The 25,655-nt window shown below is 46.6% G+C and overlaps 1 pseudogene; it reads left to right on the top strand.

The window, feature by feature from the left end:
- LOC121587157 overlaps window positions 1-22,503 on the top strand; it is a 34,487-nt pseudogene extending 11,984 nt beyond the window's left edge.
- Window positions 22,504-25,655: the final 3,152 nt, after the last annotated feature.

Raw genomic sequence — 25,655 nt, 5'->3', positions numbered from 1 at the left:
TGTGTTTACCTGTGTGTGTGTGTGTGTGTGTGTGTGTGGTACACAGCCAGCACGGTCTACAGTTTAAAACCAGCCAATACGGTCTACAGTTTAAAACCAGCCAGCACGGTCTACAGTTTAAAACCAGCCAGTACGGTCTACAGTTTAAAACCAGCCAGCACAGTCTACAGTTTAAAACCAGCCAATACGGTCTACAGTTTAAAACCAGCCAATACGGTCTACAGTTTAAAACCAGCCAGTACGGTTTACAGTTTAAAACCAGCCAGCACGGTCTACAGTTTAAAACCAGCCAGTACGGTCTACAGTTTAAAACCAGCCAGCACAGTCTACAGTTTAAAACCAGCCAGCACGGTCTACAGTTTAAAACCAGCCAGTACGGTCTACAGTTTAAAACCAGTCAGCGCGGTCTACAGTTTAAAACCAGCCAGTACGGTCTACAGTTTAAAACCAGCCAGTACGGTCTACAGTTTAAAACCAGCCAATACGGTCTACAGTTTAAAACCAGCCAGTACAGTCTACAGTTTAAAACCAGCCAGCACGGTCTACAGTTTAAAACCAGCCAGCACGGTCTACAGTTTAAAATCAGCCAGTGCGGTCTACAGTTTAAAACCAGCCAGTACGGTCTACAGTTTAAAACCAGCCAGTACGGTCTACAGTTTAAAACCAGCCAGTACGGTCTACAGTTTAAAACCAGCCAGCACGGTCTACAGTTTAAAACCAGCCAGTACGGTCTACAGTTTAAAACCAGCCAGTACGGTCTACAGTTTAAAACCAGCCAGTACGGTCTACAGTTTAAAACCAGCCAGCACGGTCTACATTTCAGCTCAGTAATCTGAACAACGTATTAGGGACCTTTTTGGACTGCTGTAATGCTAACTAGGTGTGTACAGTGGGGAGAACAAGTATTTGATACACTGCCGATTTTGCAGGTTTTCCTACTTACAAAGCATGTAGAGGTCTGTAATTTTTATCATAGGTACACTTCAACTGTGAGAGACAGAACTTTAAACAAAAATCCAGAAAATCACATTGTATGATTTTTAAGTAATTAATTTGCATTTTATTGCATGACATAAGTATTTGATACATCAGAAAAGCAGAACTTAATATTTGGTACAGAAACCTTTGTTTGCAATTACAGAGATCATACGTTTCCTGTAGGTCTTGACCAGGTTTGCACACACTGCAGCAGGGATTTTGGCCCACTCCTCCATACAGACCTTCTCCAGATCCTTCAGGTTTCGGGGCTGTCGCTGGGCAATACGGACTTTCAGCTCCCTCCAAAGATTTTCTATTGGGTTCAGGTCTGGAGACTGGCTAGGCCACTCCAGGACCTTGAGATGCTTCTTACGGAGCCACTCCTTAGTTGCCCTGGCTGTGTGTTTCGGGTCGTTGTCATGCTGGAAGACCCAGCCACGACCCATCTTCAATGCTCTTACTGAGGGAAGGAGGTTGTTGGCCAAGATCTCGCGATACATGGCCCCATCCATCCTCCCCTCAATACGGTGCAGTCATCCTGTCCCCTTTGCAGAAAAGCATCCCCAAAGAATGATGTTTCCACCTCCATTCTTCACGGTTGGGATGGTGTTCTTGTGGTTGTACTCATCCTTCTTCTTCCTCCAAACATGGCGAATGGAGTTTAGACCAAAAAGCTCTATTTTTGTCTCATCAGACCACATGACCTTCTCCCATTCCTCCTCTGGATCATCCAGATGGTGATTGGCAAACTTCAGACGGGCCTGGACATGCGCTGGCTTGAGCAGGGGGACCTTGCGTGCGCTGCAGGATTTTAATCCATGATGGCATAGTGTGTTACTAATGGTTTTCTTTGAGACTGTGGTCCCAGCTCTCTTCAGGTCATTGACCAGGTCCTGCCGTGTAGTTCTGGGCTGATCCCTCACCTTCCTCATGATCATTGATGCCCCACGAGGTGAGATCTTGCATGGAGCCCCAGACCGAGGGTGATTGACCGTCATCTTGAACTTCTTCCATTTTCTAATAATTGCGCCAACAGTTGTTGCCTTCTCACCAAGCTGCTTGCCTATTGTCCTGTAGCCCATCCCAGCCTTGTGCAGGTCTACAATTTTATCCCTGATGTCCTTACACAGCTCTCTGGTCTTGGCCATTGTGGAGAGGTTGGAGTCTGTTTGATTGAGTGTGTGCACAGGTGTCTTTTATACAGGTAACGAGTTCAAACAGGTGCAGTTAATACAGGTAATGAGTGGAGAACAGGAGGGCTTCTTAAAGAAAAACTAACAGGTCTGTGAGAGCCGGAATTCTTACTGGTTGGTAGGTGATCAAATACTTATGTCATGCAATAAAATGCAAATTAATTACTTAAAAATCATACAATGTGATTTTCTGGATTTTTGTTTTAGATTCATTTCTCTCACAGTTGAAGTATACCTATGATAAAAATTACAGACCTCTACATGCTTTGTAAGTAGGAAAACCTGCAACATCGGCAGTGTATCAAATACTTGTTCTCCCCACTGTATGTGTCTGTAGACTGATGATCACTGTGATGATAATCAGAACAGTCTACAGTTTAAAACCAGTCAGCACGGTCTACAGTTTAAAACCAGCTAGCACGGTCTACAGTTTAAAACCAGCCAGTACGGTCTACAGTTTAAAACCAGCCAGTACGGTCTACAGTTTAAAACCAGTCAGTACGGTCTACAGTTTAAAACCAGCCAGTACGGTCTACAGTTTAAAACCAGCCAGCACAGTCTACAGTTTAAATCCAGCCAGCAAGGTCTACAGTTTAAAACCAGCCAGTACGGTCTATAGTTTAAAACCAGCCAATACGGTCTACAGTTTAAAACCAGTCAGTATGGTCTACAGTTTAAAACCAGCCAGCACGGTCTACAGTTTAAAACCAGCCAGTACGGTCTACATTTTAAAACCAGCCAGCACAGTCTACAGTTTAAAACCAGCCAGCAAGGTCTACAGTTTAAAACCAGCCAGTACGGTCTACAGTTTAAAACCAGCCAATACGGTCTACATTTTAAAACCAGCCAGCACGGTCTACAGTTTAAAACCAGCCAGCACGGTCTACAGTTTAAAACCAGCCAGCACGGTCTACAGTTTAAAACCAGCCAATACGGTCTACAGTTTAAAACCAGCCAGTACGGTCTACAGTTTAAAACCAGCCAATACGGTCTACAGTTTAAAACCAGCCAGTACGGTCTACAGTTTAAAACCAGCCAACACGGTCTACAGTTTAAAAACCAGCCAGTACGGTCTACAGTTTAAAACCAGTCAGTACGGTCTACAGTTTAAAACCAGCCAGTACGGTCTACAGTTTAAAACCAGCCAGTACGGTCTACAGTTTAAAACCAGCCAGTACGGTCTACATTTTAAAACCAGCCAGCACAGTCTACAGTTTAAAACCAGCCAGCAAGGTCTACAGTTTAAAACCAGCCAGTACGGTCTACATTTTAAAACCAGCCAGCACAGTCTACAGTTTAAAACCAGCCAGCAAGGTCTACAGTTTAAAACCAGCCAGCACGGTCTACAGTTTGAAACCAGCCAGTACGGTCTACAGTTTAAAACCAGCCAATACGGTCTACAGTTTAAAACCAGCCAGTACGGTCTACAGTTTAAAACCAGCCAATACGGTCTACAGTTTAAAACCAGCCAATACGGTCTACAGTTTAAAACCAGCCAATACGGTCTACAGTTTAAAACCAGCCAATACGGTCTACAGTTTAAAACCAGCCAGCACGGTCTACAGTTTAAAACCAGCCAGTACGGTCTACAGTTTAAAACCAGCCAGCACGGTCTACAGTTTAAAACCAGCCAGTACGGTCTACAGTTTAAAACCAGCCAATACGGTCTACAGTTTAAAACCAGCCAGTACGGTCTACAGTTTAAAACCAGCCAGTACGGTCTACAGTTTAAAACCAGCCAGCACGGTCTACAGTTTAAAACCAGCCAGCACAGTCTACAATTTAAAACCAGCCAGTACGGTCTACAGTTTAAAACCAGCCAGTACTGTCTACAGTTTAAAACCAGCCAGTACGGTCTACAGTTTAAAACCAGCCAGTACGGTCTACAGTTTAAAACCAGCCAGCACGGTCTACAGTTTAAAACCAGCCAGCACGATCTACAGTTTAAAACCAGTCAGCACGGTCTACAGTTTAAAACCAGCTAGCACGGTCTACAGTTTAAAACCAGCTAGCACGGTCTACAGTTTAAAACCAGCCAGTACTGTCTACAGTTTAAAACCAGTCAGCACGGTCTACAGTTTAAAACCAGTCAGCACTGTCTACAGTTTAAAACCAGCTAGCACGGTCTACAGTTTAAAACCAGCTAGCACGGTCTACAGTTTAAAACCAGCCAGTACTGTCTACAGTTTAAAACCAGCAAGTACGGTCTACAGTTTAAAACCAGCCAGTACGGTCTACATTTTAAAACCAGCCAGCACAGTCTACAGTTTAAAACCAGCCAGCAAGGTCTACAGTTTAAAACCAGCCAGTACGGTCTACATTTTAAAACCAGCCAGCACAGTCTACAGTTTAAAACCAGCCAGCAAGGTCTACAGTTTAAAACCAGCCAGCACGGTCTACAGTTTAAAACCAGCCAGTACGGTCTACAGTTTAAAACCAGCCAATACGGTCTACAGTTTAAAACCAGCCAGTACGGTCTACAGTTTAAAACCAGCCAATACGGTCTACAGTTTAAAACCAGCCAATACGGTCTACAGTTTAAAACCAGCCAATACGGTCTACAGTTTAAAACCAGCCAATACGGTCTGCAGTTTAAAACCAGCCAGCACGGTCTACAGTTTAAAACCAGCCAGTACGTTCTACAGTTTAAAACCAGCCAGCACGGTCTACAGTTTAAAACCAGCCAGTTCGGTCTACAGTTTAAAACCAGCCAATACGGTCTACAGTTTAAAACCAGCCAGTACGGTCTACAGTTTAAAACCAGCCAGTACGGTCTACAGTTTAAAACCAGCCAGCACGGTCTACAGTTTAAAACCAGCCAGCACAGTCTACAATTTAAAACCAGCCAGTACGGTCTACAGTTTAAAACCAGCCAGTACTGTCTACAGTTTAAAACCAGCCAGTACGGTCTACAGTTTAAAACCAGCCAGTACGGTCTACAGTTTAAAACCAGCCAGTACGGTCTACAGTTTAAAACCAGCCAGTACGGTCTACAGTTTAAAACCAGTCAGCACGGTCTACAGTTTAAAACCAGTCAGCACGGTCTACAGTTTAAAACCAGCTAGCACGGTCTACAGTTTAAAACCAGTCAGCACGGTCTACAGTTTAAAACCAGCCAGTACTGTCTACAGTTTAAAACCAGTCAGCACGGTCTACAGTTTAAAACCAGTCAGCACGGTCTACAATTTAAAACCAGCTAGCACGGTCTACAGTTTAAAACCAGCCAATACGGTCTACAGTTTAAAACCAGTCAGCACGGTCTACAGTTTAAAACCAGCCAGTACGGTCTACAGTTTAAAACCAGTCAGCACGGTCTACAGTTTAAAACCAGCCAGTACGGTCTACAGTTTAAAACCAGCCAGTACGGTCTACATTTTAAAACCAGCCAGCACAGTCTACAGTTTAAAACCAGCCAGCAAGGTCCACAGTTTAAAACCAGCCAGTACGGTCTACATTTTAAAACCAGCCAGCACAGTCTACAGTTTAAAAACAGCCAGCAAGGTCTACAGTTTAAAACCAGCCAGCACGGTCTACAGTTTAAAACCAGCCAGTACGGTCTACAGTTTAAAACCAGCCAGTACGGTCTACAGTTTAAAACCAGCCAGTACGGTCTACAGTTTAAAACCAGCCAGTACGGTCTACAGTTTAAAACCAGCCAGCACGGTCTACAGTTTAAAACCAGTCAGTACGGTCTACAGTTTAAAACCAGCCAGTACGGTCTACAGTTTAAAACCAGCCAGTACGGTCTACAGTTTAAAACCAGCCAGTACGGTCTACAGTTTAAAACCAGCCAGCACGGTCTATAGTTTAAAACCAGCCAGCACAGTCTACAATTTAAAACCAGCCAGTACGGTCTACAGTTTAAAACCAGCCAGTACGGTCTACAGTTTAAAACCAGCCAATACGGTCTACAGTTTAAAACAAGCCAGTACAGTCTACAGTTTAAAACCAGCCAGCACGGTCTACAGTTTAAAACCAGCCAGTACGGTCTACAGTTTAAAACCAGCCAGTACGTTCTACCGTTTAAAACCAGCCAGCACGGTCTACAGTTTAAAACCAGCCAGTACAGTCTACAGTTTAAAACCAGCCAGTACGGTCTACAGTTTAAAACCAGCCAGCACGGTCTACAGTTTAAAACCAGTCAGCACGGTCTACAGTTTAAAACCAGTCAGCACGGTCTACAGTTTAAAACCAGCTAGCACGGTCTACAGTTTAAAACCAGCCAGTACGGTCTACAGTTTAAAACCAGTCAGCACGGTCTACAGTTTAAAACCAGTCAGCACGGTCTACAGTTTAAAACCAGTCAGCACGGTCTACAGTTTAAAACCAGCTAGCACGGTCTACAGTTTAAAACCAGCCAGTACGGTCTACAGTTTAAAACCAGTCAGCACGGTCTACAGTTTAAAACCAGTCAGCACGGTCTACAGTTTAAAACCAGCTAGCACGGTCTACAGTTTAAAACCAGCCAGTACGGTCTACAGTTTAAAACCAGCTAGCACGGTCTACAGTTTAAAACCAGCCAGTACGGTCTACAGTTTAAAACCAGCCAGCACAGTCTACAGTTTAAAACCAGTCAGTACGGTCTACAGTTTAAAACCAGCCAGTACGGTCTACAGTTTAAAACCAGCCAGTACGGTCTACAGTTTAAAACCAGCCAGTACGGTCTACAGTTTAAAACCAGCCAGCACGGTCTATAGTTTAAAACCAGCCAGCACAGTCTACAATTTAAAACCAGCCAGTACGGTCTACAGTTTAAAACCAGCCAGTACGGTCTACAGTTTAAAACCAGCCAGCACGGTCTACAGTTTAAAACCAGCCAGTACGGTCTACAGTTTAAAACCAGCCAGTACGGTCTACAGTTTAAAACCAGCCAGTACGGTCTACAGTTTAAAACCAGCCAGTACGGTCTACAGTTTAAAACCAGCCAGCACGGTCTACAGTTTAAAACCAGCCAGTACGGTCTACAGTTTAAAACCAGCCAGCACGGTCTACAGTTTAAAACCAGTCAGCACGGTCTACAGTTTAAAACCAGCCAGTACGGTCTACAGTTTAAAACCAGCCAGCACGGTCTACAGTTTAAAACCAGTCAGCACGGTCTACAGTTTAAAACCAGCCAGTACGGTCTACAGTTTAAAACCAGCCAGCACGGTCTACAGTTTAAAACCAGTCAGCACGGTCTACAGTTTAAAACCAGTCAGCACGGTCTACAGTTTAAAACCAGCTAGCACGGTCTACAGTTTAAAACCAGCCAGTACGGTCTACAGTTTAAAACCAGTCAGCACGGTCTACAGTTTAAAACCAGTCAGCACGGTCTACAGTTTAAAACCAGTCAGCACGGTCTACAGTTTAAAACCAGCTAGCACGGTCTACAGTTTAAAACCAGCCAGTACGGTCTACAGTTTAAAACCAGTCAGCACGGTCTACAGTTTAAAACCAGTTAGCACGGTCTACAGTTTAAAACCAGCCTTCACGGTCTACAGTTTAAAACAAGCCAGTACGGTCTACAGTTTAAAACCAGCTAGCACGGTCTACAGTTTAAAACCAGCCAGTACGGTCTACAGTTTAAAACCAGCTAGCACGGTCTACAGTTTAAAACCAGCCAGTACGGTCTACAGTTTAAAACCAGTCAGCACGGTCTACAGTTTAAAACCAGTCAGCACGGTCTACTGTTTAAAACCAGTCAGCACGGTCTACAGTTTAAAACCAGCTAGCACGGTCTACAGTTTAAAACCAGCCAGTACGGTCTACAGTTTAAAACCAGTCAGTACGGTCTACAGTTTAAAACCAGCCAGTACGGTCTACAGTTTAAAACCAGCCAGTACGGTCTACAGTTTAAAACCAGCCAGTACGGTCTACAGTTTAAAACCAGCCAGCACGGTCTATAGTTTAAAACCAGCCAGCACAGTCTACAATTTAAAACCAGCCAGTACGGTCTACAGTTTAAAACCAGCCAGTACGGTCTACAGTTTAAAACCAGCCAGTACGGTCTACAGTTTAAAACCAGCCAGTACGGTCTACAGTTTAAAACCAGCCAGCACGGTCTACAGTTTAAAACCAGCCAGTACGGTCTACAGTTTAAAACCAGCCAGTACGGTCTACAGTTTAAAACCAGCCAGTACGGTCTACAGTTTAAAACCAGCCAGTACGGTCTACAGTTTAAACCAGCCAGCACGGTCTACAGTTTAAAACCAGCCAGTACGGTCTACAGTTTAAAACCAGCCAGCACGGTCTACAGTTTAAAACCAGCCAGCACGGTCTACAGTTTAAAACCAGCCAGTACGGTCTACAGTTTAAAACCAGCCAGTACGGTCTACAGTTTAAAACCAGCCAGTACGGTCTACAGTTTAAAACCAGCCAGTACGGTCTACAGTTTAAAACCAGCCAGTACGGTCTACAGTTTAAAACCAGCCAGCACAGTCTACAGTTTAAAACCAGCCAGTACAGTCTACAGTTTAAAACCAGCCAGTACGGTCTACAGTTTAAAACCAGCCAGTACGGTCTACAGTTTAAAACCAGCCAGCACGGTCTACAGTTTAAAACCAGCCAGTACGGTCTACAGTTTAAAACCAGCCAGCACGGTCTACAGTTTAAAACCAGCCAGCATGGTCTACAGTTTAAAACCAGCCAGTACGGTCTACAGTTTAAAACCAGCCAGCACGGTCTACAGTTTAAAACCAGCCAGCACGGTCTACAGTTTAAAACCAGCCAGCACGGTCTACAGTTTAAAACCAGCCAGCACGGTCTACAGTTTAAAACCAGCCAGCACAGTCTACAGTTTAAAACCAGCCAGTACGGTCTACAGTTTAAAACCAGCCAGTACGGTCTACAGTTTAAAACCAGCCAGCACAGTCTACAGTTTAAAACCAGCCAGTACAGTCTACAGTTTAAAACCAGCCAGTACGGTCTACAGTTTAAAACCAGCCAGTACGGTCTACAGTTTAAAACCAGCCAGCACGGTCTACAGTTTAAAACCAGCCAGTACGGTCTACAGTTTAAAACCAGCCAGCACGGTCTACAGTTTAAAACCATCCAGCACAGTCTACAGTTTAAAACCAGCCAGTACGGTCTACAGTTTAAAACCAGCCAGCACGGTCTACAGTTTAAAACCAGCCAGTACGGTCTACAGTTTAAAACCAGCCAGTACGGTTTACAGTTTAAAACCAGCCAGTACGGTCTTCAGTTTAAAACCAGCCAGCACGGTCTACAGTTTAAAACCAGCCAATACGGTCTACAGTTTAAAACCAGCCAGTACGGTCTACAGTTTAAAACCAGCCAGTACGGTCTACAGTTTAAAACCAGCCAGTACGGTCTACAGTTTAAAACCAGCCAGTACGGTCTACAGTTTAAAACCAGCCAGTACGGTCTACAGTTTAAAACCAGCCAGTACGGTCTGCAGTTTAAAACCAGCCAGTACGGTCTACAGTTTAAAACCAGCCAGTACGGTCTACAGTTTAAAACCAGCCAGCACGGTCTACAGTTTAAAACCAGCCAGCACGGTCTACAGTTTAAAACCAGCCAGCACAGTCTACAGTTTAAAACCAGCCAGTACGGTCTACAGTTTAAAACCAGCCAGTACGGTCTACAGTTTAAAACCAGCCAGCACAGTCTACAGTTTAAAACCAGCCAGTACAGTCTACAGTTTAAAACCAGCCAGTACGGTCTACAATTTAAAACCAGCCAGTACGGTCTACAGTTTAAAACCAGCCAGTACGGTCTACAGTTTAAAACCAGTCAGTACGGTCTACAGTTTAAAACCAGCCAGTACGGTCTACAGTTTAAAACCAGCCAGTACGGTCTACAGTTTAAAACCAGCCAGTACGGTCTACAGTTTAAAACCAGCCAGCACGGTCTATAGTTTAAAACCAGCCAGCACAGTCTACAATTTAAAACCAGCCAGTACGGTCTACAGTTTAAAACAAGCCAGTACGGTCTACAGTTTAAAACCAGCCAGTACGGTCTACAGTTTAAAACCAGCCAGTACGGTCTACAGTTTAAAACCAGCCAGCACGGTCTACAGTTTAAAACCAGCCAGTACGGTCTACAGTTTAAAACCAGCCAGTACGGTCTACAGTTTAAAACCAGCCAGTACGGTCTACAGTTTAAAACCAGCCAGTACGGTCTACAGTGTAAAACCAGCCAGCACGGTCTACAGTTTAAAACCAGCCAGTACGGTCTACAGTTTAAAACCAGCCAGCACGGTCTACAGTTTAAAACCAGCCAGCACGGTCTACAGTTTAAAACCAGCCAGTACGGTCTACAGTTTAAAACCAGCCAGTACGGTCTACAGTTTAAAACCAGCCAGTACGGTCTACAGTTTAAAACCAGCCAGTACGGTCTACAGTTTAAAACCAGCCAGTACGGTCTACAGTTTAAAACCAGCCAGCACAGTCTACAGTTTAAAACCAGCCAGTACAGTCTACAGTTTAAAACCAGCCAGTACGGTCTACAGTTTAAAACCAGCCAGTACGGTCTACAGTTTAAAACCAGCCAGCACGGTCTACAGTTTAAAACCAGCCAGTACGGTCTACAGTTTAAAACCAGCCAGCACGGTCTACAGTTTAAAACCAGCCAGCACGGTCTACAGTTTAAAACCAGCCAGTACGGTCTACAGTTTAAAACCAGCCAGCACGGTCTACAGTTTAAAACCAGCCAGTACGGTCTACAGTTTAAAACCAGCCAGCACGGTCTACAGTTTAAAACCAGCCAGCACGGTCTACAGTTTAAAACCAGCCAGCACAGTCTACAGTTTAAAACCAGCCAGTACGGTCTACAGTTTAAAACCAGCCAGTACGGTCTACAGTTTAAAACCAGCCAGCACAGTCTACAGTTTAAAACCAGCCAGTACAGTCTACAGTTTAAAACCAGCCAGTACGGTCTACAGTTTAAAACCAGCCAGTACGGTCTACAGTTTAAAACCAGCCAGCACGGTCTACAGTTTAAAACCAGCCAGTACGGTCTACAGTTTAAAACCAGCCAGCACGGTCTACAGTTTAAAACCATCCAGCACGGTCTACAGTTTAAAACCAGCCAGTACGGTCTACAGTTTAAAACCAGCCAGCACGGTCTACAGTTTAAAACCAGCCAGTACGGTCTACAGTTTAAAACCAGCCAGTACGGTCTACAGTTTAAAACCAGCCAGTACGGTCTACAGTTTAAAACCAGCCAGCACGGTCTACAGTTTAAAACCAGCCAATACGGTCTACAGTTTAAAACCAGCCAGTACGGTCTACAGTTTAAAATCAGCCAGTACGGTCTACAGTTTAAAACCAGCCAGTACGGTCTACAGTTTAAAACCAGCCAGTACGGTCTACAGTTTAAAACCAGCCAGTACGGTCTACAGTTTAAAACCAGCCAGTACGGTCTACAGTTTAAAACCAGCCAGTACGGTCTACAGTTTAAAACCAGCCAGTACGGTCTACAGTTTAAAACCAGCCAGTACGGTCTACAGTTTAAAACCAGCCAGCACGGTCTACAGTTTAAAACCAGCCAGCACGGTCTACAGTTTAAAACCAGCCAGCACAGTCTACAGTTTAAAACCAGCCAGTACGGTCTACAGTTTATAACCAGCCAGTACGGTCTACAGTTTAAAACCAGCCAGCACAGTCTACAGTTTAAAAACAGCCAGTACAGTCTACAGTTTAAAACCAGCCAGTACGGTCTACAGTTTAAAACCAGCCAGTACGGTCTACAGTTTAAAACCAGCCAGCACGGTCTACAGTTTAAAACCAGCCAGTACGGTCTACAGTTTAAAACCAGCCAGCACGGTCTACAGTTTAAAACCAGCCAGCACGGTCTACAGTTTAAAACCAGCCAGCACGGTCTACAGTTTAAAACCAGCCAGCATGGTCTACAGTTTAAAACCAGCCAGTACGGTCTACAGTTTAAAACCAGCCAGTACGGTCTACAGTTTAAAACCAGCCAGTACGGTCTACAGTTTAAAACCAGCCAGTACGGTCTACAGTTTAAAACCAGCCAGCACGGTCTACAGTTTAAAACCAGCCAGTACGGTCTACAGTTTAAAACCAGCCAGTACGGTCTACAGTTTAAAACCAGCCAGTACGGTCTACAGTTTAAAACCAACCAGTACGGTCTACAGTTTAAAACCAGACAGCACGGTCTACAGTTCAGCTCAGTAATCTGAACAAAGTATTAGGGACCTTTTTGGACTGCTGTAATGCTAACCAGGTGTTTGTGTGTGTGTGTGTGTGTGTGTGTGTGTGTGTGTGTGTGTGTGTGTGAGTGTGTGTGTGTGTGTGTGTAGAGTGATTCAGACAGTGATCTGATAGGTGATCGCTGTGATGATAATCAGGATATAGATGAGGACGGTCATCAGAACTCCCTCGACAACTGTCGCTACATTGCCAATAGCAACCAGGTTGACCATGACAGAGACGGCATTGGCGACGCCTGCGACCATGACGATGACAACGATGGTATCCCTGACGACCGTGACAACTGCCGACTGGTGCCGAACACTGACCAGATAGACGCAGACAGTCAGTACACACACATGCACACACACACAAAACACACACACACACACACACACACACACATGAACACACATGCACACACACATGCACACACACACACACACACACCAGTCATCAGCGTTGGTGTTTAAAGTTAGGCCCACATATCCTGATTAGCGACCAGAAAGCAATTGTTTTATTTTCTCTTTACCAGAACAATACTGGTAATTTCATTGTTCATTTTCATATTTCAGATAGGCCTAGTTTGGGTGGGTTTATAATTCCATACCTCAGTGGTGATACTGGCTGTATGTCTACAGATAGCTGGAACATCTCACTACCTTCAATACTTATAGGATGAAGAAGTAACATATTCTGGTGAATTAATGATGATATTTGTAAGGAAGAAAAAGGCTGCAGACAGATCCTGCTTTCCATCCTGCGACCTCTGATGCATACTCTGGACTCCAGAGACGTCACAATGTGACATGACATCCCTAGTTGATATAGACCGCTAACGTTAATGACTTTCAGCAAAAAATAATTGAGTGAAACGCTGTCTATTTCTGTATGCTGTGTTCTGAAAATGCATCACCGCTTATGGCTGTAATGGCAGGCTACATTTGCGTAGCGATTGTGCGTTCGTGTTCTCCCTGTGCGCGCGTGCATGTGTGTGTGCGGGGGTCGCAAGCTTTCAAAAACTCATTTTTGGGGGTCACAGGTCAAACAGTTTGAGAACCACTGAGCTGCCGAACAGATAGCTGATTTGCTGTACAGCTAGAGGATCGGGTGCTGTGCAAATGTCAAATTGGAGGGAGAGAGGAATGCCATAAATAAATATAAAGCTCAAAAAATTGATTGGTGAACAATAATTTGTATTGTTTACTTTGCAAGCTCACCAGCAATGGGACATCAAGCAACAATTACTAGCATAGACCTCCTGCTCTTATTACTAGCATAGACCTCCTGCTCTTTATTACTAGCATAGACCTCCTGCTCTTATTACTAGCATAGACCTCCTGCTCTTTATTACTAGTATAGACCTCCTGCTCTTATTACTAGTATAGACCTCCTGCTCTTATTACTAGCATATACCTCCTGCTCTTATTACTAGCATAGACCTCCTGCTCTTATTACTAGTATAGACCTCCTGCTCTTTATTACTAGTATAGACCTCCTGCTCTTATTACTAGTATAGACCTCCTGCTCTTATTACTAGTATAGACCTCCTGCTCTTTACTACTAGTATAGACCTCCTGCTCTTTACTACTAGTATAGACCTCCTGCTCTTTATTACTAGTATAGACCTCCTGCTCTTTATTACTAGTATAGACCTCCTGCTCTTTATTACTAGTATAGACCTCCTGCTCTTATTACTAGTATAGACCTCCTGCTCTTATTACTAGTATAGACCTCCTGCTCTTATTACTAGTATAGACCTCCTGCTCTTATTACTAGTATAGACCTCCTGCTCTTATTACTAGTATAGACCTCCTGCTCTTATTACTAGTATAGACCTCCTGCTCTTATTACTAGTATAGACCTCCTGCTCTTTACTACTAGTATAGACCTCCTGCTCTTATTACTAGCATAGACCTCCTGCTCTTTACTACTAGTATAGACCTCCTGCTCTTTATTACTAGTATAGACCTCCTGCTCTTTATTACTAGTATAGACCTCCTGCTCTTTACTACTAGTATAGACCTCCTGCTCTTATTACTAGTATAGACCTCCTGCTCTTTACTACTAGTATAGACCTCCTGCTCTTTATTACTAGTATAGACCTCCTGCTCTTTATTACTAACATAGACCTACTGCTCTTATTACTAGCATAGACCTCCTGCTCTTTATTACTAGTATAGACCTCCTGCTCTTATTACTAGTATAGACCTACTGCTCTTTTGGTATGTCAAAATTGCTTGAAATTGATCATTTACTTATGAAGCTTTCATTTGGAATTGCAAAAAGCATAGTTCTGAGATATTGAGCATCCCATTTTTCACATCCCTAATCTCAGAACTGTTTTGTAGTGAATTCTTCTTTCTTAAGACATGTATTATGATCATCAGACGAATGACTGTCATCACTGAACAACGATGTGACAATATAATTTACTTTAATATTTCTGACAGTGTAGTTTTTTTGCTTGCATACCATTATTGCTGTCTAGACTAGCCTAGACCATACTTTGAGGAAGATGGCAAAGACGTGTTCTGATTGGTCCATCTGTATTTGTTCAGGCTAGTGATTGGATTGCAGATAGAACCTTATTTGTATTTGTATTTGTATTTATTATGGATCCCCATTAGCTGTTGCCAAGGCAGCAGCTACTCTTCCTGGGGTCCGGCAAAATTAAGGTAGATTATACAATTTTAAAAACATGACAATACATTCACAGATTTCACAACACACTGTGTGCCCTGAGGCCCCTCCTCCACCACCACACTGTGTGCCCTCAGGCCCCTCCTCCACCACCACACTGTGTGCCCTGAGGCCCCTCCTCCACCACCACACTGTGTGCCCTGAGGCCCCTCCTCCACCACCACACTGTGTGCCCTGAGGCCCCTCCTCCACCACCACACTGTGTGCCCTCAGGCCCCCTCCTCCACCACCACACTGTGTGCCCTGAGGCCCCCTCCTCCACCACCACACTGTGTGCCCTGAGGCCCCTCCTCCACCACCACACTGTGTGCCCTCAGGCCCCTCCTCCACCACCACACTGTGTGCCCTGAGGCCCCTCCTCCACCACCACACTGTGTGCCCTCAGGCCCCTCCTCCACCACCACACTGTGTGCCCTGAGGCCCCCCTCCACCACCACACTGTGTGCCCTGAGGCCCCTCCTCCACCACCACACTGTGTGCCCTGAGGCCCCCTCCTCCACCACCACACTGTGTGCCCTGAGGCCCCTCCTCCACCACCACACTGTGTGCCCTGAGGCCCCTCCTCCACCACCACACTGTGTGCCCTGAGGCCCCTCCTCCACCACCACACTGTGTGCCCTTAGGCCCCTCCTCCACCACCACACTTTGTGCCCTTAGGCCCCTCCTCCACCACCACACTGTGTGCCCTGAGGCCCCTCCTCCACCACCACACTGTGTGCCCTCAGGCCCCTCCTCCACCACCACACTGTGTGCCCTGAGGCCCCTCCTCCACCACCACACTGTGTGCCCTCAGGCCCCTCCTCCACCACCACACTGTGTGCCCTGAGGCCCCTCCTCCACCACCACACTGTGTGCCTTGAGGCCCCTCCTCCACCACCACACTGTGTGCCCTCAGGCCCCTCCTCCACCACCACACTGTGTGCCCTTAGGCCCCTCCTCCACCACCACACTGTGTGCCCTGAGGCCCCTCCTCCACCACCACACTGTGTGCCCTTAGGCCCCTCCTCCACCACCACACTGTGTGCCCTGAGGCCCCTCCTCCACCACCACACTGTGTGCCCTGAGGCCCCTCCTCCACCACCACACTGTGTGCCCTGAGGCCCCTCCTCCACCACCACACTGTGTGCCCTGAGGCCCCTCCTCCACCACCACACTGTGTGCCCTGAGGCCCCTCCTCCACCACCACACTGTGTGCCCTCAGGCCCCTCCTCCACCACCACACTGTGTGCCCTGAGGCCCCTCCTCCACCACCACACTGTGTGCCCTGAGGCCCCTCCTCCACCACCACACTGTGTGCCCTTAGGCCCCTCCTCCACCACCACACTGTGTGCCCTGAGGCCCCTCCTCCACCACCACACTGTGTGCCCTGAGGCCCCTCCTCCACCACCACACATCCTTAGAGCACCAAGTTCAAATGGTTTTATGCAGATAGAACTTTCTAGTTTTTCATTTTTTTACAGAAATGTCAGATAAAACATTCTAGTCCCAAGGTCTCGATTTGTAGTTGAATACGTTTTTTTTTACTTGACTTGAAAACATGTGTGACTCGATTTGACTTGCTCTTAGAATGCACGACTTGGCCTTGGCTCGAGACTCAACCTGTTCTACTTGGGACTCGACTTGAGACTCGGACCTTGTGACTTGAGACTTGCTTGTGACTCAAATAATTGTGACTCTGGCACACAAACAAACACACAAGCACACAAATACACACAAACACACATACACACAAACAAAAACACACACCACATTATCAGTGTGTTTGTACCGTTATCAGTCTCTGTAAAGATGACTTTGATAATGACTCTCTCTCTCTCTCTCTCTCTCTCTCTCTCTCTCTCTCTCTCTCTCTCTCTATCTCTCTCTCTCAATCTCTCTCTCTCTCTCTCTCTCTCTCTCTCTCTCTCTCTCTCTCTCTCTCTCTCTCTCTCTCTCTCTCTCTCTCTCTCTCTCTCTCTCTCTCTCTCTCTCTCTCTGTCTGTCTGTCTGTCTGTCTCTCTCTCTCTCTCTCTCTCTCTCTCTCTCTCTCTCTCTCTCTCTCTCTCTCTCTCTCTCTCTCTCTCTCTCTCTCTCTCGCCCTCCTCTGTCTCTAGATGATGGTCGTGGTGATGCTTGTAAGGATGACTTTGATAATGACAGTATACCAGATGCATTAGATGTTTGTTCAGAGAACAGTGGTATCGGGGTTACAGACTTCAGGACGTTTCAGACGGTTCTGTTGGACCCTCTGGGGACCACTCAGTCTGACCCTCTGTGGGTGGTCCGAGGACACGGCACTGAACTGCTACAGACTGCAAACTCTGACCCTGGCATCGCCTTGGGTATGACCCCTAACCTCTTACCTTAAAACATTAACGCTGACCTGGGTGTTGTTTGTACTTTGTGTGGTTTTCATGTGTGTTTGTGAATGCGTGTGCATGCCTGCGTTTGTGCGCGTGTGTGTCTGTGCGTGCATGTGTGTGTGTTCTCAGGTTTTGATGAGTTCCGTGCGGTAGACTTCAGTGGGACATTCTACGTGAACACAGACCGTGATGATGACTATGTAGGGTTTGTGTTCTCCTTCCAGTCCAGCAGACGGTTTTACGTTGTCATGTGGAAACAGGTCAGTCAGGAGTACACACACACACACACACCTCTGACATCTGACCTCTAACCCTGCCAGGTCAGCCAGGCCTAAACTCTAACCTCAAACCTGTAACTGCTAACCCTGCCAGGTCAGCCAGGCCTAAACTCTAACCTCTAACCCTGCCAGGTCAGCCAGGCCTAAACTCTAACCTCTAACCCTGCACAGTCAGCCAGGCCTAACCTCTAACCTCTAACCCTGCCAGGTCAGCCAGGCCTAACCTCTAACCTCTAATCCTGCCAGGTCAGCCAGGCCTAAACTCTAACCTCTAACCCTGCCAGGTCAGCCAGGCCTAACCTCTAACCTCTAACCCTGCCAGGTCAGCCAGGCCTAACCTCTAACCTCTAACCCTGCCAGGTCAGCCAGGCCTAACCTCTAACCTCTAACCCTGCACAGTCAGCCAGGCCTAACCTCTAACCTCTAACCCTGCCAGGTCAGCCAGGCCTAACCTCTAACCTCTAACCCTGCCAGGTCAGCCAGGCCTAACCTCTAACCTCTAACCCTGCCAGGTCAGCCAGGCCTAACCTCTAACCTCTAACCCTGCCAGGTCAGCCAGGCCTAACCTCTAACCTCTAACCCTGCCAGGTCAGCCAGGCCTAACCTCTAACCTCTAACCCTGCCAGGTCAGCCAGGCCTAACCTCTAACCTCTAACCCTGCCAGGTCAGCCAGGCCTAACCTCTAACCTCTAACCCTGCCAGGTCAGCCAGGCCTAACCTCTAACCTCTAACCCTGCCAGGTCAGCCAGGCCTAACCTCTAACCTCTAACCCTGCCAGGTCAGCCAGGCCTACTGGAAGAAGAGGCCTTCCAGGGCGTTTGGGAACGCTGGTGTCTCTCTCAAAGTTGTCAACTCAACCTCAGGCCCCGGGGAGGCCCTCCGAAATGCACTGTGGCACACAGGAAACACCATGCAGCAGGTACACACACACACACACACACACACACACACACACACACACACACACACACACACACACACACACACACACACACACACACACACACACACACACACACACACACACACACACACACACACAGACACACACACACACACACACACACACACACACACACACACACACACACACACACACACACACACACACACACACACACACACACACACACACACACACACACACACACACACACACACACACACACACACACACACACACAGACACACACACACACACACACACACACACACACACACACACACACACACACACACACACACACACACACACACACACACACACACACACACACACACACACACACACAGACACACACACAGACACACACACACACACACACACACACACACACACAGACACACACACACACACACACACACACACACACACACAGACACACACACACACACACACACACACACACACACACACACACACACACACACACACACACACACACACACACACACACACACACACACACACACACACACACACACACACACACACACACACACACACACACACACACAGACACACACACACACACAGACACACACACACACACACACACACACACACACACACACACACACACACACACACACACACACACACACACACACACACACACACACACACACACACACACACACACACACACACACACACACACACACACACACACACACACACACACACACACACACACACACACACACACACACACACACACACACACACACACACACACACACACACACACACACACACACACACACACACACACACACACACACACACACACACACACACACACACACACACACACCTCTAACCCTAAAGTAAACCTCTGTGTGTGGGTCCTCAGGTTCGCACCCTGTGGCACGATCCCAACAACATGGGCTGGAAGGACTACACTGCTTACCGCTGGCACCTCATCCACCGACCCAAGACCGGCTTCATAAGGTACTTAACCTCCAACCCTAACCTCTAACCCTAACCCTAACCCTAACCCTAACCCTAACCCTAACCCCTAACCCTGGCACCTCATCCACCGACCCAAGACAGGCTTCATAAGGTACTTAACCTCCAACCCTAACCCTAACCCTAACTCTAACCCTAACCCTAACCCTAACCCTGGCACCTCATCCACCGACCCAAGACAGGCTTCATAAGGTACTTAACCTCCAACCCTAACCCTAACTCTAACCCTAACCCTAACCCTAACCCTGGCACCTCATCCACCGACCCAAGACAGGCTTCATAAGGTACTTAACCTCCAACCCTAACCCTAACTCTAACCCTAACCCTAACCCTAACCCTGGCACCTCATCCACCGACCCAAGACAGGCTTCATAAGGTACTTAACCTCCAACCCTAACCCTAACTCTAACCCTAACCCTAACCCCTAACCCTGGCACCTCATCTACTGACCCAAGACCGGCTTCATAAGGTACTTAACCTCCAACCCTAACCCTAACTCTAACCCTAACCCTAACCCTAACCCTGGCACCTCATCCACCGACCCAAGACAGGCTTCATAAGGTACTTAACCTCCAACCCTAACCCTAACTCTAACCCTAACCCTAACCCCTAACCCTGGCACCTCATCTACTGACCCAAGACCGGCTTCATAAGGTACTTAACCTCCAACCCTAACCCTAACCCTAACCCTAACCCTAACCGCATGGCACCTCATCCACCGACCCAAGACCGGCTTCATAAGGTACTTAACCTCCAACCCTAAACCTAACTCTAACCCTAACCCTAACCCTGGCACCTCATCCACCGACCCAAGACCGGCTTCATAAGGTACTTAACCTCCAACCCTAACCCTAACCCTAACCCTAACCCTAACCCTGGCACCTCATCCACCGACCCAAGACAGGCTTCATAAGGTACTTAACCTCCAACCCTAACCCTAACTCTAACCCTAACCCTAACCCCTAACCCTGGCACCTCATCCACCGACCCAAGACCGGCTTCATAAGGTACTTAACCTCCAACCCTAACCCTAACCCTAACCTCTAACCCTAACCCTAACCCTAACCCCAACCTCTAACCCCAACCCCAACCCCAACTCTTACCCTAACTCCTAACCCCTAACTCTAACACTAACTCCTAACCCCTAACTCTAACACTAACTCCTAACCCCTAACCCTAACACTAACTCCTAACCCCAACTCTTACCCTAACTCCAACCCTAACCCTAACCCCAACCCCAACCCCAACCCCAACTCTTACCCTAACTCCTAACCCCTAACTCTAACACTAACTCCTAACCCCAACTCTTACCCTAACTCTTACCCTAACTCCTAACCCCTAACTCTAACACAAACTCCTAACCTCATCCACCTACCCAAGACTGGCTTCATCAGGTACTTAACCTCCAACCCTAACCCTAACCCTAACCCTAACTCCAACCCTAACCCTAACCCCAACCCCAACCCTAACTCTTACCCTAACCCCAACCCCTAACTCTAACCCTAACCCCAACTCTTACCCTAACTCCTAACCCCTAACTCTAACCCTAACCCCAACCCCAACTCTTACCCTAACTCCTAACCCCTAACTCTTACCCTAACTCCTAACCCCTAACTCTTACCCTAACTCCTAACCCCTAACTCTTACCCTAACTCCTAACCCCTAACCCTAACACTAACTCCTAACCCCTAACTCTTACCCTAACTCCTAACCCCTAACCCTAACCCTAACTCCTAACCCCTAACTCTAACACTAACTCCTAACCCCTAACTCTTACCCTAACTCCTAACCCCTAACCCTAACACTAACTCCTAACCCCTAACCCTAACCCTAACCCCAACCCCAACCCTAACTCTTACCCTAACTCCTAACCCCTAACCCTAACCCTAACCCTAACCCTAACCCTAACCCCTAACTCCTAAACACTAAACACTAACTCCTAACCCCTAACTCTAACACTAACTCCTAACCTCATCCACCGACCCAAGACTGGCTTCATAAGGTACTTAACCTCCAACCCTAACCCTAACCCTAACCCTAACCCCAACCCCAACCCCAACCCCAACTCTTACCCTAACTCCTAACCCCTAACTCTAACACTAACTCCTAACCCCTAACTCTTACCCTAACTCCTAACCCCTAACCCCTAACCCCTAACTCTAACCCTGGCACCTCATCCACCGACCCAAGACTGGCTTCATAAGGTACTTAACCTCCAACCCTAACCCTAACCCTAACCCTAACCCCAACCCCAACTCTTACCCTAACTCCTAACCCCTAACTCTAACACTAACTCCTAACCCCTAACTCTTACCCTAACTCCTAACTCCTAACTCCTAACCCCTAACTCCTAACCCCTAACTCCTAACCTCATCCACCGACCCAAGACTGGCTTCATCAGGTACCTAATTAACCTCTGAACTTTGGCATCTAACCTCTTTGTGTATGTACAAGATAGTGGTGTTTGATGGTGTCTCTTCCAGCTGACTCAATGTGTGTGTGTGTGTGTGTGTGTGTGTGTGTGTGTAGAGTAGTGGTGTATGAGGGCAGGTCCATCCTAGCTGACTCAGGGCCGGTGTATGACAGAACTCTGGCTGGAGGGAGACTGGGACTGTTTGTCTTCTCACAGGAACATATCCTCTTCTCTGACCTCCGATACACCTGTAGAGGTGAGACACACAATACACACACACACGTACACACACACACAAACGCAAATACACAGACGCACACACACACACACAAACATACACACACACAAACATTAACACAAACACAAACACACGCACACAAGTCCCGTCTTTCCTCTCCAGTTGATGGTTGGTGTTTTTCTCCTCTCTTCTCTTCCAGATAACTGAGTTCTGTTCATACTGAGATACTGCTGCACCTCTCTTTTTTTGGGTGGGGTGGGGTAAGGGGGGGGGGTAGCCCTGCCTCTGCCGACTTCCTAACTCCAGAACAAAGATCCACTCTCTCTATATATATATACACTCTGTTACAAGTCTCTCCACGAACATCTGGTAATCATCATGGGCACTCCCGTTCTGTGATGTTATTACTCTTTACCCCAAGTCATATATCCTGTCCATCCATCATGCTATCATCAACATCAGTCATCTCCTCTGACATAACGGAATGTAGACTCCGTGGCCCCAAGCCACTTATCTAGTAACTCTAACCTGGTCCCCACGATACTATGACATGACATCATTACACTCCTCCCTCCATCCCTCCTCCCCTCCTCCCTCTACCACTTCACCCTCCTCCCCTCCTCCCTCCATCCCTCCTCCCCTCCTCCCTCCTCCCTCCTCCCCTCCTCCCCTCCTCCCCTCCTCCCTCCATCCCTCCTCCCTCCTCCACTCCTCCCTCCATCCCTCCTCCCCTCCTCCCCTCCTCCCCTCCTCCCTCTACCACTTCACCCTCCTCCCCTCCTCCCCTCCTCCCTCCTCCACTCCTCCACTCATCCCTCCATCCCTCCTCCCCTCCTCCCCTCCTCCCTCTACCACTTCACCCTCCTCCCCTCCTCCCTCCACCCCTCCTCCCCTCCTCCCTCCATCCCTCCTCCCCTCCTCCCTCCACCCCTCCTCCCCTCCTCCCTCCATCCCTCCTCCCCTCCTCCCTCTACCACTTCACCCTCCTCCCCTCCTCCCTCCACCCCTCCTCCCCTCCTCCCTCCATCCCTCCACCCCTCCTCCCCTCCTCCCTCTTCCACTCCTCCACTCCTCCACTCCTCCCTCCATCCCTCCTCCCCCCTCCCTCCTCCCTCCTCCACTCCTCCACTCCTCCCTCCTCCCCTCCTCCCTCTACCACTTCACCCTCCTCCACTCCAACCTTTAAAAAACCTCTTATGAACCTGTTCATCTAGTCAATACAAAAGTGCTCATTAAGGGAATACAAACCTGTTATAAATCTATTATAAACATGTTATAAACCTATTTCATATAGTCAATACAACCTGTTATAGACCTGTTCATATAGGCAATACAAACCTGATATGAACCTGTTCATATAGTAAATACCAATCTGCTATGAACGTGTTTGGAACCTGCTTATATATTCAATACAAACCTGTTATAAACCAGTTAAGAAACTGCTCATAAAGCCAATAAAACCTGTTATAAACCTGTTCATATATTCAATACAAACCTGTTATGAACTTATTATAAACCTCTTATAAACCTGTTCATTTAGTCAGTACAAACCTGTTATAAACCTGTTCATATATTCAATACAAACCTGTTATGAACTTATTATAAACCTCTTATAAACCTGTTCATTTAGGCAATACAATATTTTTATAAACCTGTTAAGAACTTGTTCCTATAGTCACTACACACATGTTATAAACCTGTTATAGACCTGTTATAAACCGGTTCCTATAGTCACTACACACATGTTATAAACCTGTTATAGACCTGTTATGAAGCTTTCTATATAGTCAATACAAACTTGTTTTAATGCTGTACATATACCCAATAAAAGCTCTTTTACACTTATTATAAACTTGCTATAAACCTGTTATAAACCTGTTCATATAGGCAATGCAAACCTGTTATAAACCTGTTCATATAGTCATTATTAATCTGTTAATAACCTGTTCATATAGTCAGTATAAACCTGTTATAAACGGGTTCATATGTCAATATAAACATCTTATAAACCTGTTATGAACCTGTCATGAACTAGTTCATTTAGGCAACACAAACCTGTTATAAACCGATTCATATAGGCAAAACCAACCTTCTATAAACCTGTTCAGATGGTCACATGGTATGGTTGGGAGGGATGAGGCAAAAGGTCTGTTGCCCAACTGATTGGCAAACATACTGCAAATTAAGAAATCATGTGACTAAACTTCATAAATCCAAAAGGAAACTATACTATGAAACAAAAATAAATGACATAAAGAATGATAGTAAAAATCGTTGGAGCACCTTCAATGACATTCTGGGGAAAAAGACAAACTCGGCTCCCTCATTCATTGAATCAGATGGATCATTCATCACAAAACCCTCTGATATTGCCAACTACTTTAATTACTTTCTAATTGGCAAGATAAACAAATGTAGGTATGACATGCCAGGAACCAACGCTGACACTACATGACATGCCAGGAACCAACGCTGACACTACATGACATGCCAGGAACCAACGCTGACACTACATGACATGCCAGGAACCAACGCTGACACTACATGACATGCCAGGAACCAACGCTGACACTACATGACATGCCAGGAACCAACGCTGACACTACATGACATGCCAGCAACCAACGCTGACACTACATGACATGCCAGGAACAAACGCTGACACTACATGACATGCCAGGAACCAACGCTGACACTACATGACATGCCAGCAACCAACGTTGACACTACATGACATGCCAGGAACCAACGCTGACACTACATGACATGCCAGCAACCAACGTTGACACTACATGACATGCCAGGAACCAACGCTGATACTACATGACATGCCAGGAACCAACGCTGACACTACATGACATGCCAGGAACCAACGCGGATACTACATGACATGCCAGGAACCAACGCTGACACTACACATCCAACTATATCTGACCAAATTATGAAAGACAAGAATTGTACTTTTGAATTCTGTAAAGTCAGTGTGGAAGAGGTGAAAATGTTATTGTTGTCTATCAACAATGACAAGCCACCAGGGTCTGACAATCTGGATGGATAATTACTGAGGATAATAGCGGACGATATTGCCACTCCTATTTGACATATCTTCAATCTAAGCCTACTAGAAAGTGTGCCCCCTCAGGCCTGGAGGGAAGCAAAAGTCTTTCCACTACCCAAGAATGGTAAAGCCCCCTTTACTGGCTCAAATAGCTGACCAATCAGCCTGTTACCAACCCTTAGTAAACTTCATGAAAAAATGGTGTTTGACCAGATACAATGTTTTTTCACAGTAAACAAATTGACAACAGACTTTCAGCACGCTTATAGGGAAGGACACTCAACAAGCACAGCACTTACACAAATGACTGATGATTGGCTGAGAGAAAT

This window comes from Coregonus clupeaformis, unplaced genomic scaffold, assembly GCF_020615455.1.
Source record: "Coregonus clupeaformis isolate EN_2021a unplaced genomic scaffold, ASM2061545v1 scaf0899, whole genome shotgun sequence".
Classification (NCBI taxonomy): Eukaryota; Metazoa; Chordata; class Actinopteri; order Salmoniformes; family Salmonidae; genus Coregonus; species Coregonus clupeaformis.
This window is presented reverse-complemented; position numbering and strand designations above follow the sequence as displayed.